Source organism: Etheostoma spectabile, unplaced genomic scaffold, assembly GCF_008692095.1.
Source record: "Etheostoma spectabile isolate EspeVRDwgs_2016 unplaced genomic scaffold, UIUC_Espe_1.0 scaffold00000781, whole genome shotgun sequence".
In the NCBI taxonomy this organism is placed as follows: Eukaryota; Metazoa; Chordata; class Actinopteri; order Perciformes; family Percidae; genus Etheostoma; species Etheostoma spectabile.
The window spans coordinates 35,327-51,717 of NW_022602641.1; the positions used below are offsets into that span (position 1 = coordinate 35,327).

The 16,391-nt window shown below is 42.1% G+C and overlaps 1 pseudogene; it reads right to left on the reverse strand.

The window, feature by feature from the left end:
* Positions 1–254: 254 nt before the first annotated feature.
* On the reverse strand, positions 255–14,185 carry LOC116674590 (protein-serine O-palmitoleoyltransferase porcupine-like; annotated as a pseudogene).
* Between the last annotated feature and the right edge of the window lie 2,206 nt (positions 14,186–16,391).

Consider the following 16,391-nt stretch of genomic DNA (forward strand, 5'->3'; position numbering starts at 1 on the left):
TGGCATGTAGCACTGGTCAATGCTATGTACTTGACCCTATGAAAATATATATATAGATCTAATGATTATTCACTTTATTAAGTTTTTTTTTTTTTTAAATTGAGGTAGGTGATTAATAAAAAAACAGAAGAGATAGAACAAAGGGAGTTGAGCGTCCCATCCTGGCTGTGTAAGTCTGTTACTATGCTGTTTGCAGATATTCACAAACTAGCAGCATGCTAGCAGCATGTTAACATTTACAGAAAATTAAGACAAAAAAAATCCAAGGAACAAAACAGTAGCAGTAAAAAAAGGAGACTTTTAAAGGGAAGAACATATGAACAATTACAGTTATGCACCCCTTAAAAATGTGTTGAGGCATGCTAAACTGCTGAAATGTTTTTAGACATTGTCCAACACCAACATTACAACGAAACCAATCCTACAGGGACATTCTGACCCTAGGCAGTTAAGCGTGAATCATGCTTCTGCGGAGGATCCAAGCAGAGCTTTTAATGTGGGTCGAGCCGGCCTGTGTGTGTGGGGGGAGTGTGTGGTAGAGCGAGGGAGAAAGAGAGAGAGTGAATCTTCAGAGTAAGTAGTGACTCTAGAGTCATAGTGAGAGAAACTGGGGCACATCCTGGTCCTCGGGCCCATCCGATTACATCCTGACATGGTGTTAGGAAGTCCGTGGCGTCTGCCAGCTTGTCCAGCGGCCCCCCGTGACGTCACTGAATCAAGCGGTAGAAGAGCCAGCAGGCCAACACCACCCAGTGGCTGGCCCAGTTCAGCTCCGACCACCTCTGGATGGTGTGGATGGCTGCGTAACCCTGGAAACAGGAGCCACAACAAAGCAAACATGGATCAAACATGCGACTGCTGCGGATTTGGCTCAATAGGTCGATCAAAACACTGACGTCTTCTGACCCCTTAGCATTCATTGTCTCACTCAAAGACTTGTCTTTCTTCTTGCTTTATCGGGGTATTATTTGATATTTCTATACATTTTGCATATGTTTAACTTTGTGTTTTACGTTTAGTAGAGAAATTATCATGTTTTAGTTGTTTATTCTTTTCCTCTTTTGTATAGGGGAGGACGCTGAATAAGCCGGCACACTGTCTGCGTGGTGCGAGTGTGTCAGCTGTCTGGCATTGTTTTTATTTTGGCTCCCATGGTAACAGGTTTGAATTTGCACACTGCCTGCATGACGCGCATGTCTCACAAAAACGTGTGCGTGCTAGAAATAGGATAGATGCCTATTTTTTTGGCGCGACACACAAGCGCGTTGGAGGCGTTTTCCGGGCGAAATAGAATACGAAAAGATGTTTATATGCCTTGTTGACACAAACACATTTAACAAATGACATTTTGATGTTTGAAAGTCTCTAGGTTTTCACATAAATACAGATATAAATGTAATTCAAAAGAATAATAAATAATTATACATTTTCAAATATTGCACCCGTCAATACAGAACGATAAAGCCTATTTTGCCGTCAATACTGCCAACGCTATAATCAAATCAGTATATATTTATGTTCAACATGAAGTACACTACTTCTATTGTTTCATTTTATCAATGGGAAACATACATGTGTACAGACAAGGCTACCAGCAACAGCAGAGCCGCGTCAGACACATTTCTGCTGTGTAAAGACAAAGAAAACGCCACGCTCCCGCTACACAGGGATGTGTGCAGCAGGCCTTCTCTCCTATTCTGCACTGGAATTGCTTGGTTTTAAACTATATAGTATGTACTTCATATAAGAGCCAGACCAAGATATTGGCGGGTCGATATTAACGACCAATGTTAGGCATTTCCCGAACAATCGGTATCAGCATTTATAACGGGCAATAAAAAAAAATGATGATTTATAATGACAAATAAATAATTCTGATAAATGAATATTTAAAAAATAAAATAAAAACGAGTGGTAAACCATGTTATGAGCTTTGGAATTGCATAGTTTGTCCACCAAAGTACAACGTCCCTGTTGGCAACACTGATTTTTTTTATTTTATTTTTTTATGTTTTTGTTAAAAGGTTTCATATCTTAAGTTTGTATTTCTATTTTATTCTTTTTATTTATCAGAACTTTATCAGAATATATTTTGATGTTCCTCTGTTCTGTTGTGACAATAAAACAAATTATTGTCTAATTATTTTAGTGAGAACTCATAAATAACTACAAATAACTATTGTTAGGACATTGTTTATGTTTTGTTACACGTTTCTGGATTTCTTTGTTTTTTTTTAAAACATATATCAGCCAACATATCAGAATATCTGATTTTTAAAACACCAACCATTTGTATCGGCCTTAAAAAATGGTCAGATGAAAAGAGGAAGACAAATGTGAAGTACAGGAGGGTCCAGCAGCAGAAATGACATATGTAGCTGCCCCTCCATAGTAAAGATGGCGGCAGTTGAGGGCAAGTGGTTTCCAGCGTTCCACACTCAGTGCTTTGACTGCTTTGTCGTACAAATGGAGCTACCGTGTCTTGCGCTATGTCTTCTTGACATTCACATGGCATATGAATATATTCCATTTTTCTTGGACTTGGCCCTCAAGTTGCTCTTACCTCTTCTACTTCCTGTTCATCCAGTCCAGGATCAACATGGAGCCCAGGTAGGTGAGGTGGAAGATGGCCAGGAGGCTGAAAACCAGGTTCAGCAACATCACCCAATACTCCTACAGGACCAAAGGAAAAAGAATTAACTCAAAGAGCCGCAAGAACGTCTTCAGTGTGTGAAGCTTTTTAAACCTTAAGGAGTTACATAACTAAAAATCTTTGCTGACTGCCAGTGCCTTATGCGTTTCCATAACTGCAAACGTTGTTTGTCTGGACTGATGGCATTGCTCACACAGCTGCGGAGAGCTGACGCCGTACCTTCTTGTGCTGGTGGCTGCAGTCAGAGGTGCAGGGCCTGGACAGGACACATGCACTGAACACACAGCCAAGCTTCTTTCTCAGAACTGAGGGCAAGAAGGAAATAAAAAAAAAAAAAAAAATAAAAATTTTGCTCTGCTCACCAAATGAAATCAATAACAATAAATAACACATATATACATTCTTACTAATCCATTTTGAATACCCTTATAAACAATGACATTTAAGATAGATGTAACAACTAGTGATTAAGTTACAAAATATACTTTGTATATCTGTTGTCTGCATGCTCTGGACCCCCCCAACATGTCTGATAGTCACATGACCGTATGCCACACACACTGACTGCCCACTGGTCATCTTCATGGACGTTGTTTCCACGGCAGCGCCTAATACATCCATGGGGAGGCGTTATTCACAGGGCAGATTCACCACAGAACTTGAAAAGGTGCTCTAAGCGATATTGGGTGACATAACTTCTTGTTGACGTTTGAAGTATTTTCAAACAAACCAAGACTAGCTTGCCCCACCCTCCTCCTCATCCTGTCCCCTCCCCCTCCCTTCTGTGCTTCCACGCACTAACACCCCACCCCTAAATCCTTCTTGTCGGTTACTGGCTGGAACGCTGTTTGTGTATGCTTTGTTAGTGAGGAGATGCTCTATGGGACAACAAATGTTGTAGCCCAAAAACAAAGAGAGACATCGCTTAGAGCACCTTCAAAGCAGGCAATAGTGAGAGACACAAAGGCAGGCGCTGAGTGGTGAAGAGAGGAGAGTGAGCGCTGTTGAGTTAGCATAGCGGCAGTGTGAGTGAGAAGAGACAGCAAAGAGGATGTAAAGTGAGTTAACAGAGAAAACCAAGCTTCTTAAGACATGAATCTGTTGTCAGCACGCACACGCACACACACACACACACACACACACACCACACACCACACACACACACACACACACACACACACACACACACACACACACACACACACCACACACACACACACACACACACAGGATATGTGTTTCATACCATGTTCAACATATGTGATGAAGCCCAAAGACAGCAGAACAGCTCCCAGGTGAAAGCTCAGACCCTGAAGAAAACAAACAGCCCATTCAGTTTAACTAGTGATGGCCTATTATCCAGCATGTTTTGTCCTGTAGAACTATGGATGGGCTACCTGTTTGTTAAACCTTAATATTCACAGCTTTTCTATCAGGGAACAGTTGACGCTACATGGCTTGGCCACAGATGGATGACAAGAGATTGTAGGTCACCATGTGTTCCCATACTAAAGTGGAAGTAGACGGGCTTCCAACGACAGAAGAATTGTCTCTTACATACTGTATCCTCAAATGGACCCAACCCTGTGAAGGGCTCTGGAGAGAAGCATTATCTCACTAACATGCAGTAGGGCGCTGGCTGTGTATGTCACCAGGATGGCTGGAAAAGTCCCCAGTTTCATGGCGTTTTTAAAGGCATCTGATGAACATGATAGAACAGAAGACAGTAAACACGACATATAACTATATGTATTTTTTTAATTTGTTTTAATGTGACAAATGATCCAGCTCTGGAATGTTGAATAGACTGAGTTGGACTTACAGGTTTTCAGCCATCGGGACATGGGGATGTTCCAGGACGTCACCACCAGCACCATGGAGCGAGGCATTTCCACACTGAGAGGCTTCACCACACTCATATCCCTGCAGAATATAGAGAGTAGAAATAAATACAATGCAATATGTAAAGTGCTCATATTATGCTCATTTTCAGGTTCATAATTGTATTTAGGTTTTTATCAGAATAGGTTTTCATTGTTTAATTTTCAAGAAACACCATATATTTGTTGTACTGCACATTGCTGCAGCTCCTCTTTTCCCCCTGTGTGTTGAGCTCTCTGTTTTAGCTACAGAGTGAGACATCACACTTCTGTTCCATCTTTGTCAGGAGTTGCACATGCGCAGTAGCTAGGTATAGACTACTAGCCAGTCAGAAGCAGAGTATGAGGGTGAGCCCTGACAGTCCCTAGGTAAGGACTACTAGCCAGTTAGAAGCAGAGTATAAGGGCGAGCCCTGACAGTACCTAGGTATGGACTACTAGCGAGTCAGAAGCAGATTATGAGGGTGTGTCCTGACAGTGACTAGGTAAGGACTATTAGCCAGTCAGAAGTAGAGTATGAGGGTGTGTCCTGACAGTGACTAGGTAAGGACTACTAGCCAGTCAGAAGCAGAGTATGCGGGCTTGCCCTGACAGTACCTAGGTATGGACTACTAGACAGTCAGAAGTAGAGTAAGAGGGAGTGCCGTGCTAGCAGCTAGGCAAGCATTATACGTCTGTTACAGAGTCAAATGAACCCTTTTCACCCTCTCCATATTATGCATGATTACCATTACACACGTAACATCACATGATCTCAACAACAACAACAAAAACACAGCAAAGGGGTGTACTACGAAGCAAGTTTGACAGAGCCAGGCTGCCTTTGCATTAGGCGGCTTAACAAAACCTAAAAACCTCATTGAGAGATTACTTAGTGCTTTCTTTTCTTAAGGCTGTGTGTGTTCCCATAAAAGGGGCGCTTGGTGTTGCTCGACTCTTCTACCACACCAAAAGGGCCCATTGCATGTCCGCTACTACATGTCATTACAATGGATTGTTATAAAGAATATTAAAAGGTATTAAAGCAGAAAGGAATGCTGGCAAAAAATGACTAATTGTGTAATTTCCTCAGTTCATATATTTATTTTACCACCCACTGCATCTCAATGCCAGTGTTTTTTTCCGGCAACATTTCTGCCTGAACTATCGGTATCGGCATCTATAATGGCCAAAAAATATTTATTTTTTACATTTATTTTGTAATATTCATCTATCAGAATAATTTATAATGTATATTTATAAAACAATATAAAAACGGACAAAACACCCTTCAACCATGTCTCTAAATACTCTCTCCCCCCAAACAGAACCTCTTACACTTCTGCCACCTGGCTCCATGGGATTTTGCAAGAATAATGACACTATTTCCACAGAGGTGGATTTGTGAAAGACACTTTTTGCAGGTGATTTAAACTCGATACTATGAACAATAGTCTCCGGGGCAGATTAGACGTGCGGCATAAGTTAGCATGGCGATCTAGCCAGGTTAAAAAGAGAGCCACCTAACACAGAAAACACTGGCTTTAGGCTCCACATACCTTGCTAAGCCCATTCATCTGGCGTTGTAGTACAGCCCTCAGTGAGCCCCAGCTAAACTTACCATCTGATGTTGTCTTTTTCCTCCGTGAAGCCGGCTCCAGCCAGCATGCTTGTGCCTTCACTCAGGTGACCCACAAAGTAGTTACTGAAGTGGAAGGACACTGCGTTCTCATAAGCATGCAGCCACCTGTGCAGCACACCACATACAAGTCAAAGACACACATAATGTTTAGTTTGGTTAGCAACTCCAACACTTTCATCACATCTTAACCAACATTAGTGTCATCAGAACTACCTAATGACAGAAACTATCTATATACAGTAGGGTTGAATTTAACCAAAGCACAGGGAGGACAGAGGACAGACTTGTGTCTCTCTTCATCATTTTATCCAAAACTTAGTGTTTTGATGTCCAAAATATTTTTTATTTGATTGACATTAGGGCTGCTTGATTACAGAAAAATAATGAATCACAATTATTTTTGGTCAATATTGAAATCAGGATTATTTACAATGATTACTAACGAGTCTTTGGATCAGATTACAATCTGTTCTACTACTGTGAGTTGGTTCAGCTTTTACAGATATCACACGTTACACAGCTAATGAACGTGAAGCTAAACAATGACAATATACTGTACTCTAGTTATCAATATTAGGGGAAAAGTCACACTGATGACGATGTACATAGTTCAAACGTCTTTTGATAATGAAGCCGTGTGTTTCACACGTTTGTAAGATGACGTGCTTAGTTTAGACGTGTTTAGTAGGCATAAATTTGTATGGCATTTGTATTGTACGCCGTCGGAAAATGTTTCTAACATGCACTCGCCGCCTAGTCGCCGCTGGTCTCTTGTCTGCAATCCCTATTAAATCAATTTTAAAAATCCACACGTTTGGTGGTAACAGGGAGGGTAGCCTTCTCCTGTTCCTTCTCCAGGGTATCCTTTGAATTGGCACAATCCACTCGCCACAGTTTAGGGCTTCGGGAGGGGTGGAAGTGCGTCATTCAGAACACAAGACAAAATAAAGTGTTCTTGCAACACAGAACATGGCAAAATAATGTTTTTCTCGTTTATACTATTTTGGTGATTGTTGGGGGCCTAAATCAAAATTCAATTAATTGCACAGCCCTAACTGACATTTTAGATTTGACTCCAGTGGGATATCATTGAGTTCATATAGTGACTTTGCTTTAGCAGATTTTACTGTTGATGCTCTGGAAATATTAAGAATTATGTAAAATATAAATACCTCCAAATTTGAACCAATTGATTCTAATAGTAATAGTCAAAATGATAATGATCCCTAATGGTCAAGGACATTTCCAATTGACAGGACAGCTTAAAGACAGGGGGGTGGGGGAGAGAGAAGCGGGGCGACATGCAGCCAAAGGGCCGCAGATCGGAATCGAACCGGGGCCACCGCCAAGGACTCAGCCTACATGGAGTGCATGCTCTACTGGGGCAGCGAGAGGTTGCCCATAGGCACAGACAGTTAGAGCAGCAATTTCAAACTATTATGAAAAACTGTTTATCATATTAGGACTTCTATGGTGATCACATATTCAGCAAGACTTTGATTTTCAGATATTTTGCCATTAAGGCGTATAAAGTGGTAACTGCATGAGTCTCATGGTGAATGCGTGAAATTTGGCAGTTCTTAACCGTTACACGCACTGGCGCATGTACGACTAAAATTTGAGGTGCGTAGGGCGCCTGGGTAGCTCACCTGGTAGAGCGCATGCCAATTTACAGTGGCGCAGTCCTCAGCGCAGTAGCCTATTGCTGCAGGTCATTCCCCATCTCTCTCCCCTTTCATGTCTAAGCTGTCCTGTCACAAATAAAGATCTGAAATGCAGCAAGTGCAGTACCGTGTATACACGTGGTACTGCGACCTGTTTAATCAACCACAGTACTCTTAAAAAGGTGCCCTGCCACACAAACCGTTTCCACATGCATTTTTTAAAATATGTTAGGTCCATACACTCACCTAAAGGATTATTAGGAACACCATACTAATACTGTGTTTGACCCCCTTTTGCCTTCAGAACTGCCTTAATTCTACGTGGCATTGATTCAACAAAGTTCTGAAAGCATTCTTTAGAAATGTTGGGCCCATATTGATAGGATAGCACCTTGCAGTTGATGGAGATTTGTGGATGCACATCCAGGGCACGAAGCTCGCGTTTCACCACATCCCAAAGATGCTCTATTGGGTTGAGATCTGGTGACTGTGGGGGCCATTTTAGTACAGTGAACTCAATGTCATGTTCAAGAAACCAATATGAAATGATTTGAGGTTTGTGACATGGTGCATTATCCTGCTGGAAGTATCCATCAGAGGATGGGTACATGGTGGCCATAAAGGGATGGACATGGTCTGAAACAATGTTCAGGCATTTAAACAATGCCCAATTGGCACTAAGGGGCCTAAAGTGCGCCAAGAAAACATCCCCCACACCATTACGCCACCACCACCAACCTGTACAGTGGTAACAAGGCATGATGGATCCATGTTCTCATTCTGTTTACGCCAAATTATGACTATACCATCTGAATGTCTCAACAGAAATCGAGACTCATCAGACCAAGCAACATTTTTCCAGTCTTCAACTGTCCAATTTTGGTAAGCTCTTGCAAATTGTAGCCTCTTTTTCCTATTTGTAGTGGAGATGAGTGGTACCCGGTGGGGTCTTCTGCTGTTGCAGCCCAAATGCTTTGCTGCATACCTCGTTTGTAACGAGTGGTTATTTCAGTCAAAGTTGCTCTTTTATCAGCTTGAATCAGTCGGCCCATTCTCCTCTGACCTCTAACATCAACAAGGCATTTTCGCCCACAGGACTGTCGCATACTGGATGTTTTTCCCTTTTCCCACCATTCTTAGTAAACCTTAGAAATGGTTGTGCGTGAAAATCCCAGTAACTGAGCAGATTGTGAAATACTCAGACTGGCCCGTCTGGCAACAACAACCATGCCACGGCCAAAATTGCTTAAATCACCTTTCTTTCCCATTCTGATATTCAGTTTGGAGTTCAGGAGATTGTCTTGACCAGGACCACATTGAAGCAACTGCCATGTGATTGGTTGATAAGATAATTGCATTAATGAGAAATTGAACAGGTGTCCTAATAATCCTTTAGGTGAGTGTATGTGTTAGTGTTATGTGGTGAATGTGAACTTCTACCTCCTCTGTCAGCTCTAGCCACTGAAAAGTAATAAGAGAAAAAAATCAAACCAATCACAAAGCTGGTCAGTCTGACGTCATGTTGCCTGAGCTCATTACTACTGCTGATAGCCAGGCTCTCATTGGTTAGCTGTTAGCCCATCAGAGTCAAGCAGCTTAGCTGGTTGAATATTAATAAAAACTGGCACAACTGGAGCTGAGTCTTCCTGCAGGCTTTCTATACCACACTAGAAATGGCTGTAAACAAGAAAACCCAGGTAACCAAGTCACAGAGTCCATGGTAGAACTTCAGACATTATCACAAAGTCATGAAATACGTGTGTCAGGGAACCTTTAAACTGACCTTTAGAAAGTTTACCATGTGCTGTCTAGGATTCTAATTCTAACCCTGAAAACAACCCTTACCTTTCTCAAATGTATCTTGGAAGCAGGGAAGGAAAGACAGACAGTATGTCACAAACCAGTGTATTGTAGCAGCTGTTGTATGGCAAAGTACATTAGTTTCATAAGATTTAAATGAAAGTTTGTCTTACTTCTGTGTGACTGCGTTTCCGTGGATGGGGATTACCAAAGGGAAGAGGTACGGGGCCACGCAGGTGGATACCAGCAGACAGATCTGACTCTTCAGGAGACTGAGGAGGAACCACGCAGCCACAACCAGCTCTGACAAACATACCACCTCATACCACAGCGTGCAACGGCAACGGCAGCATGCACACAGAGGAAGCAAAAACATCAACTAACTCACCAGTTTCTTGCCCTCAACGGCGGCCTTATAACTCGAGAAGCTGATCCAGGCCGAAGACAACTGTACCCACAAAGAGAACGTAGCCCAGGAACTCAGCTGGGGAGGGCAGGCTGCCCACTGCGCCTCTGTCCAGGTCAAAGGCTAGAGAGATGGCCTTCATGGCCACCACCATCTGAGAGCCTATGACACAGACACACACAGAAACTTCTGCTTATTGGTTACTAAAACAACCGGGCTAAAAAGCGCTGGCCTAGTCTTATAACCACCAGTCATCATTCTCAACCTAGTCTTACACTTGCCTGAGAATACATTTTCATTTCAACTCTTATGTTGTTTAAGTTGACCGCCATTTCATCTATGAAATATACAAGTTTGTGGTGTGATTTCTGTGTGGAGGCGCTGACTGACACAGGCCAACCAGAGGGCCAGAGCAGATATTATTTAGTACTGTTGGTGTGTATGTGTATAGCATAGCGCTCTGCAGAAGCGCCGTCCAGCGGACAGCCACCAATTTTGCAGAAACTCTAAACTTAAAACGCAACCTGCTGGTATGCTAGGACACACAGACGTAGCTATGGGAAAATTAGTGTTGTAGAAAACAAGATTAAAATAACTAAACAAAACTTCAGTGACAGTATTTTAGACCAAAAGATATAATATATTTACCTCTTATTTTATGCCAGGTCACCATGTCAATTAAATGCAACTCTCTGAAAGGAAGAGGACCAAAAAAAAATAATTTACAATTGAACACTTGAATTCTACACCAGAAATGAGGTTTGCAGAACTACTTATGAAAATAAACAATGCAGTATCTGCAGAAAATTACTGGGGAAATTGTGAAACTGCAAAAGGAAGGTGTAGAAGTCTGTAGGACTGTGCGATATTTCAACAAGCAATGCCCCTGTATGAACGCTGACAATTGACTTGTCCCTTTTTATTGAACGCTTCAATGATTAATTTCAGTTTCCGGGTTCCTTGCAGCGTTTTTCTCACCCAACGAGCAGGTAGATGAGGATGAGAGCTGAGAGGAAGAGGCCCCTGCTGCCGGAGTGGGGGGCTGAGGACCAGAGCAGGTAACACAGCGCGCTGAGCAGCAGCACCCACAGCATGTGCTGCTCAAGAACAGGAAGAGGCCGCACATCCCCGCCAGCATGGACACCACATGCTTCACAGTGGACACTCTCCTAAGGAACGCAAGCACAACACACATGGAAAAATACCAAATAGTTTATTATTATATTTCTTGTCTAGTTATTGACAAAGTAGCAAATATCAGAATGCAATTTTGGATAGCAGTGGAGCTGAAATCAAGGAAAACAATCTCAGTACACTGTCAATGTCAATTTATTTCTATTGCAAATTTAAAAACAACAACAGTTGACCAAAGTGCTGAACAGGGTCAATATCAAATACGTAAATAAGTGTAAAGATTACTACAACCAAAGTACAGGGAGACAAACAACAACACTTTAAAACATCAGAATCCAGGTTAACGAGGGTTAAAAGGTACAGCAAAGAGGTGCGTCTTAAGCAGCGATTTAAACGTTTGTAAGGTCTGTGCAGCTTTAATATGCACGGGGTGGTTGTTCTATAGGGTGGGGGCGCCCACTGCAAAGGCTCTATCGCCCTTATTTTTTAGCTTAGATCTAGGTACATCCAAGAGCAGCTGATTTGTCGACCTCAGCGTCTGACTGGAGAATGATGGCATAAGAGATCAGCCAGGTAAGATGGCACCAAACCATTTAAGGCCTTAAAACAAGCAATAAAATCTTAAAATCTATCCTGTGACGGACAGGTAGCCAGTGGAGGGGAGGCCAAGATTGGCGGTATGTGTTCACGTTTTTTTGTTTTAGTTAAAGGCGATCAGCTGCTAGCTGGAGCCAATTAAAGATTTCTGGTGTAGACCCATTATAAAGAATTACAATAATCCAGCGAGCTGATAAAAGCATGGATGACTTTTCAAGGTCTTTTGAAGGAAGATAGGCCTTTGTTTTAGCTATAAGTCTTAACTGGAAGAAACTGGTCTTGGACACTGCACTGATTTGTTTACTAAAAGTAAATGAGGTATCAAAAATAACACCAAGAGTTTTGAATAGTGGATCGATTTTGGGAGGCAGAGGGCCCAAATGCCAAAAGGGTCACCCGTGGTGCATCCGAACGTACAAACGTGATGATTTCTGTTTATTTTCATTCAGAGTGAGGAAGTTAAATCCATCCAAGTTTTTACTCCTTTAAAAACAGTCTAACAATGGATGCACAGACTCTTTGGTTATAGATTTAATAGGCAAGTAGATTTGGACATCATCAGCAAAACAATGATAGGAGATGTTATGTTTCTGAAAAATGGAACCCAGTGGCAGCATATACAGTGAAAAGAGGATAGGGCCCAAAATAGAGACTGAGGGGACCCCGCAGGTAAGAGGAGCAGCTGATGAAGAGTGTTCAGCTAAATGACATAGAAGTCCCTATCAGTCAAGTATGACTGGAACCATTTCAAGACAATACTTTGATACCTACACAGTGTTCAAGGCGAGATAAAAGGATTGTGTGATCCACAGTCACATCAAAGGCAGCAGTCAGGTCTAGAAGCACCAGCACAGCAGAGTTGCCTGAATCCACCGTTAGAAGGAGATCATTAAAAACCCTTAAAAGTGCTTTTTCTGTACTATGCCGGGGTTTAAAGCCAGATTGGAACTTCTCCTGGATGCCATGGTTGTTGTGGAATGTTTGTAATTGATTCAAGACTATTTTCTCCAGCACTTTCGAGAGAAAAAGTAGTTTGGAAATAGGCCTGAAGTTAGAGAGAACGTCAGGATCCAGATCAGATTTTTTGATAAGAGGCTGCACTACAGCATGTTTAAAGGAAGCTGGGACACAACCTGCACTCAGACATGTGTTTATTAAAATAAGAATGCTGGACCCGACAGTATTAAAAACATCCTCTAAAAGACGTGAGAGAAGGATATCTGAGGGACAATTTGTAGGCCGCAGACTCTGAACTATCTTAGATAGTGAGGAGAGTGATATAGGCTCAAACTGCTTAAAGACAGCTGAGTATGTAGGAGGGACTGAAGGGTCTATGGCAGAGGAGGTTGATAAAGATCTAAGCACAGAAATCTTTCCATTAAAAAATGTTTTAAAATCTTCACATGATGTGTGGGCACAATTTGAGCTGCATTGCTAGGATTTATAAGGGAGTTGAGATTTTTGAAGAGAACTTGGGGCCTATGATTATTGTGGAGACAATGTGGATATGAATTTAGTTTTAGCGATTTTTACAGCTCTCTAATAGCATGCAAGGCCGTCTCTAAGAATTTCTAGGGAGACCTGGAGCTAATCTTTTTTTCTATTTCCTTTCAGCTTGTCTACAAATATGCCTCAGAGAGCGGGTTGTGTAATTTAGCCATGGTTCTGAGGATGGCTTTAGGAGTTTAATTTAAAGAGCAACAGAGTCCAGGATGTCAATGCAGGTTGGAGCCAAAGGAGGAAATTAGCTCATCAGCACTGAGACCACAGCCACCATCCAAGTTACAAAGGTTTAGATTCTTTAAAAGCATTTGCAAACTGCAGCGTAGTTGACGGGTTGATCACACGCTGAAGACGAGTAGGAAGATAAGCTGCAATCCTGGAGCAGGGGATGGTAGCGATGAACAGAACAGGCAGGGTGATAACCGGTGTTACAGAGTTTCTTAATATGGACACAGAGGACCGTGCGAAAGTACAAGGTCCAAGTGTGACCTTTTCATGTGTCGGGCAGTCACTAAATGATTAAGATTGAATGAATCAATAAGATTTTATAAAATCTCTGGCCAAAGGATTGTTTTCACAGCATACGTGAATTTTAAAATCACCACAATAAGAAGACAATCATATTTAACACAATCACCGCCAGAAAATCCGCAAAAATCAGTTATAAAATCCTTGTTGAACTTTGGAGGGCAATATACAATCGCGCACAACACAGGAAAAAGGATGGTGGAACTCAGACAATATCCAAATTTGGTTTCAACTATGTCCATACCAGGAGTAGGTCCAACATGGTCCCTATGCTGGTAGGCAGAGAGTCAGCTTACCCAGTCTGAAGCAGAGTCTGCAGACGAGGCAGAGCAGCAGCAGCCTCCACAGCTGCTGGATGCCCTGCTGCACTGTACTCAGCCCACAGCTGGCCGCCAGCTGCTGCCAAGACCTGCAGCGCTGGGGACAGGTCCATCCTATGCGCCACCACGCACGCACGCACGCACGCACGCACACACCACACACACACACCACACACACACACACACACACAACCACACACAAACCACACACACACACACACACACACACCACACACACCCACACACACACACACACACACCACACACACACACACACCCACACACACACACACACACACAAACACAATGACTGAGTGGACAGACAAATTGATTATGATATCTAAAATGGATTAGACTAGTCAGTTAGTTATTGGAAAACAAGGATAGACCAAAGATTATAAGAAGCAGGAAAATGCGCCTGAGGTATTTTTTATATATATATATATAGATAATATATATATATATATATATAATATATATAGTAAGATCACTAGTATTTCCATTCAGGGTTTCGTTTTAAAGCTTAGAATTTATAGGTTTTAGCAATACCATGCATGTCATGTTTAAATCCCAATGCTCCCTATATTAAGTTGTGTTTTTTGTTAAAAAATACTGGTAAAAAATACATTTTTCTACAACATAAGAGTTGGTTTACAGATTCTGAAAGCTGATGATCTCAAAAAGAAACATACTTTAATGATCCCAAAAGGGTAAATTACATGGTACAACCTGTGTTGTTCATCCACTGAGGCCAGGCATGCCCCAGCAGGACAGTGCGCCGCCAAGCCGCCCGAGTCAAAGCTTGGCCTGCAGGGCTCGGATCCATGAACTGCTCAACAGGTTTGCATCACTCCCTGCATGTAGACACAATTGTTCCTCACGTGTAAATACACAACACGTGCTTATTATTAAAGACGGTACTGGATTAGTTATCAAATCAAATTCTGTAAGATTTTTCATATCTTTCAATATCATGTGACCCTTCTTCTGGGGGGAAAAACAAACATGTAGATTGTGCTAGTACCAACAAAGTATCAACGAGCAGCCTTTAACAGCAACGGGATGACGTTAAAGTTCCAGGACAACTCGCCTGACGCAGAGTCTATTCACATCGCTTTCATGGCAGAGGTGTCGTTAACGTTACGTGAACGGGTTCAGTTCCTATTCCGTGTTTAACGGCACAGTGACTGTTGAGCAACGATTGGTTCTGCAACGAACTAACGCTAGTAACTGAGGGCAGTTAAAGCTTATCAGCCTCTGCAGTCGTCCTTCCTAGTTCAGCTGTAGTTTGAACACAAGTGTTGCAGCGACGAGCCGAGGCTAAACGGTAGCTCAGCTACGGTACAGCTACAGGCATACATGAGTTACTCGGGGCAGTAGAAGAGACGGGCAGCTCACTGGAAAGGCTGAGCTATTCTTTAAATGTCTATGGCTATACACAGATGATGCTGCTATTAGTTCTAAGGCTTCTTCTTCTTGTGTCTACTTGTCTTTTCCATTGTTTACAGCGGATTGCAAACACCTTTAGGGGCATACCGCCCCCTACTGTACAGGAGTGTATGAGTAGGCTTACATGTGTTGTCTATTCCACTATAATCCATCTTCAAACTACCGTTTTTCTTTTATTTGTTTTTTTTTAGAGAGCTTATTCAAAGTTTGACAAAATACAAGTAATAATTAGATAGGTTACATTATCCAGGAAAAACGTCCTTCAATAAGTGTTCCAAGGAAGGCTGTTGTGGTCTAAAGTTTGTGGTAAATTCTTTGTGCTTCTCTGATCATACAGTAGGCTACATCACAGATTTATTACCCTCATACAATACAGGCAATGTGATCCACGTGATTCGCAAGTGATTTACCCATTAAAGACAAGGTGCCATCCAGTCCTGTGTGATCCACTCAGAGTCTGAGTCTGTTCATTACTTCCTACTCCTGCCTGGTCCTTTCCCATTAATATTTGTATTAACAAACTTTTTTATATTATATAATAGTCCTTTCCTGTCTTCCTCCCAACATTATGCCATTTTTCAATTCTTAACCACAGCTTTTCCCTCTCCTTTTCCAGGCAGAATTGGAACAGTTATTCAATTGGCGATGCCTCTTTCACCAGTTGCCCGCACCCTGTTCCCTTCCACCCCCCTGCTGGCACCCAACAAAACTAAACATCTACAGCCTACTATTCTAGCCAATCCGGAGACTATCACTTGTAAAATGATCACACAGAGAGACAGTACTCCTGCACACAGTCCCTATCGCAGTACTACATGACGCGGCCAACGGCTCAC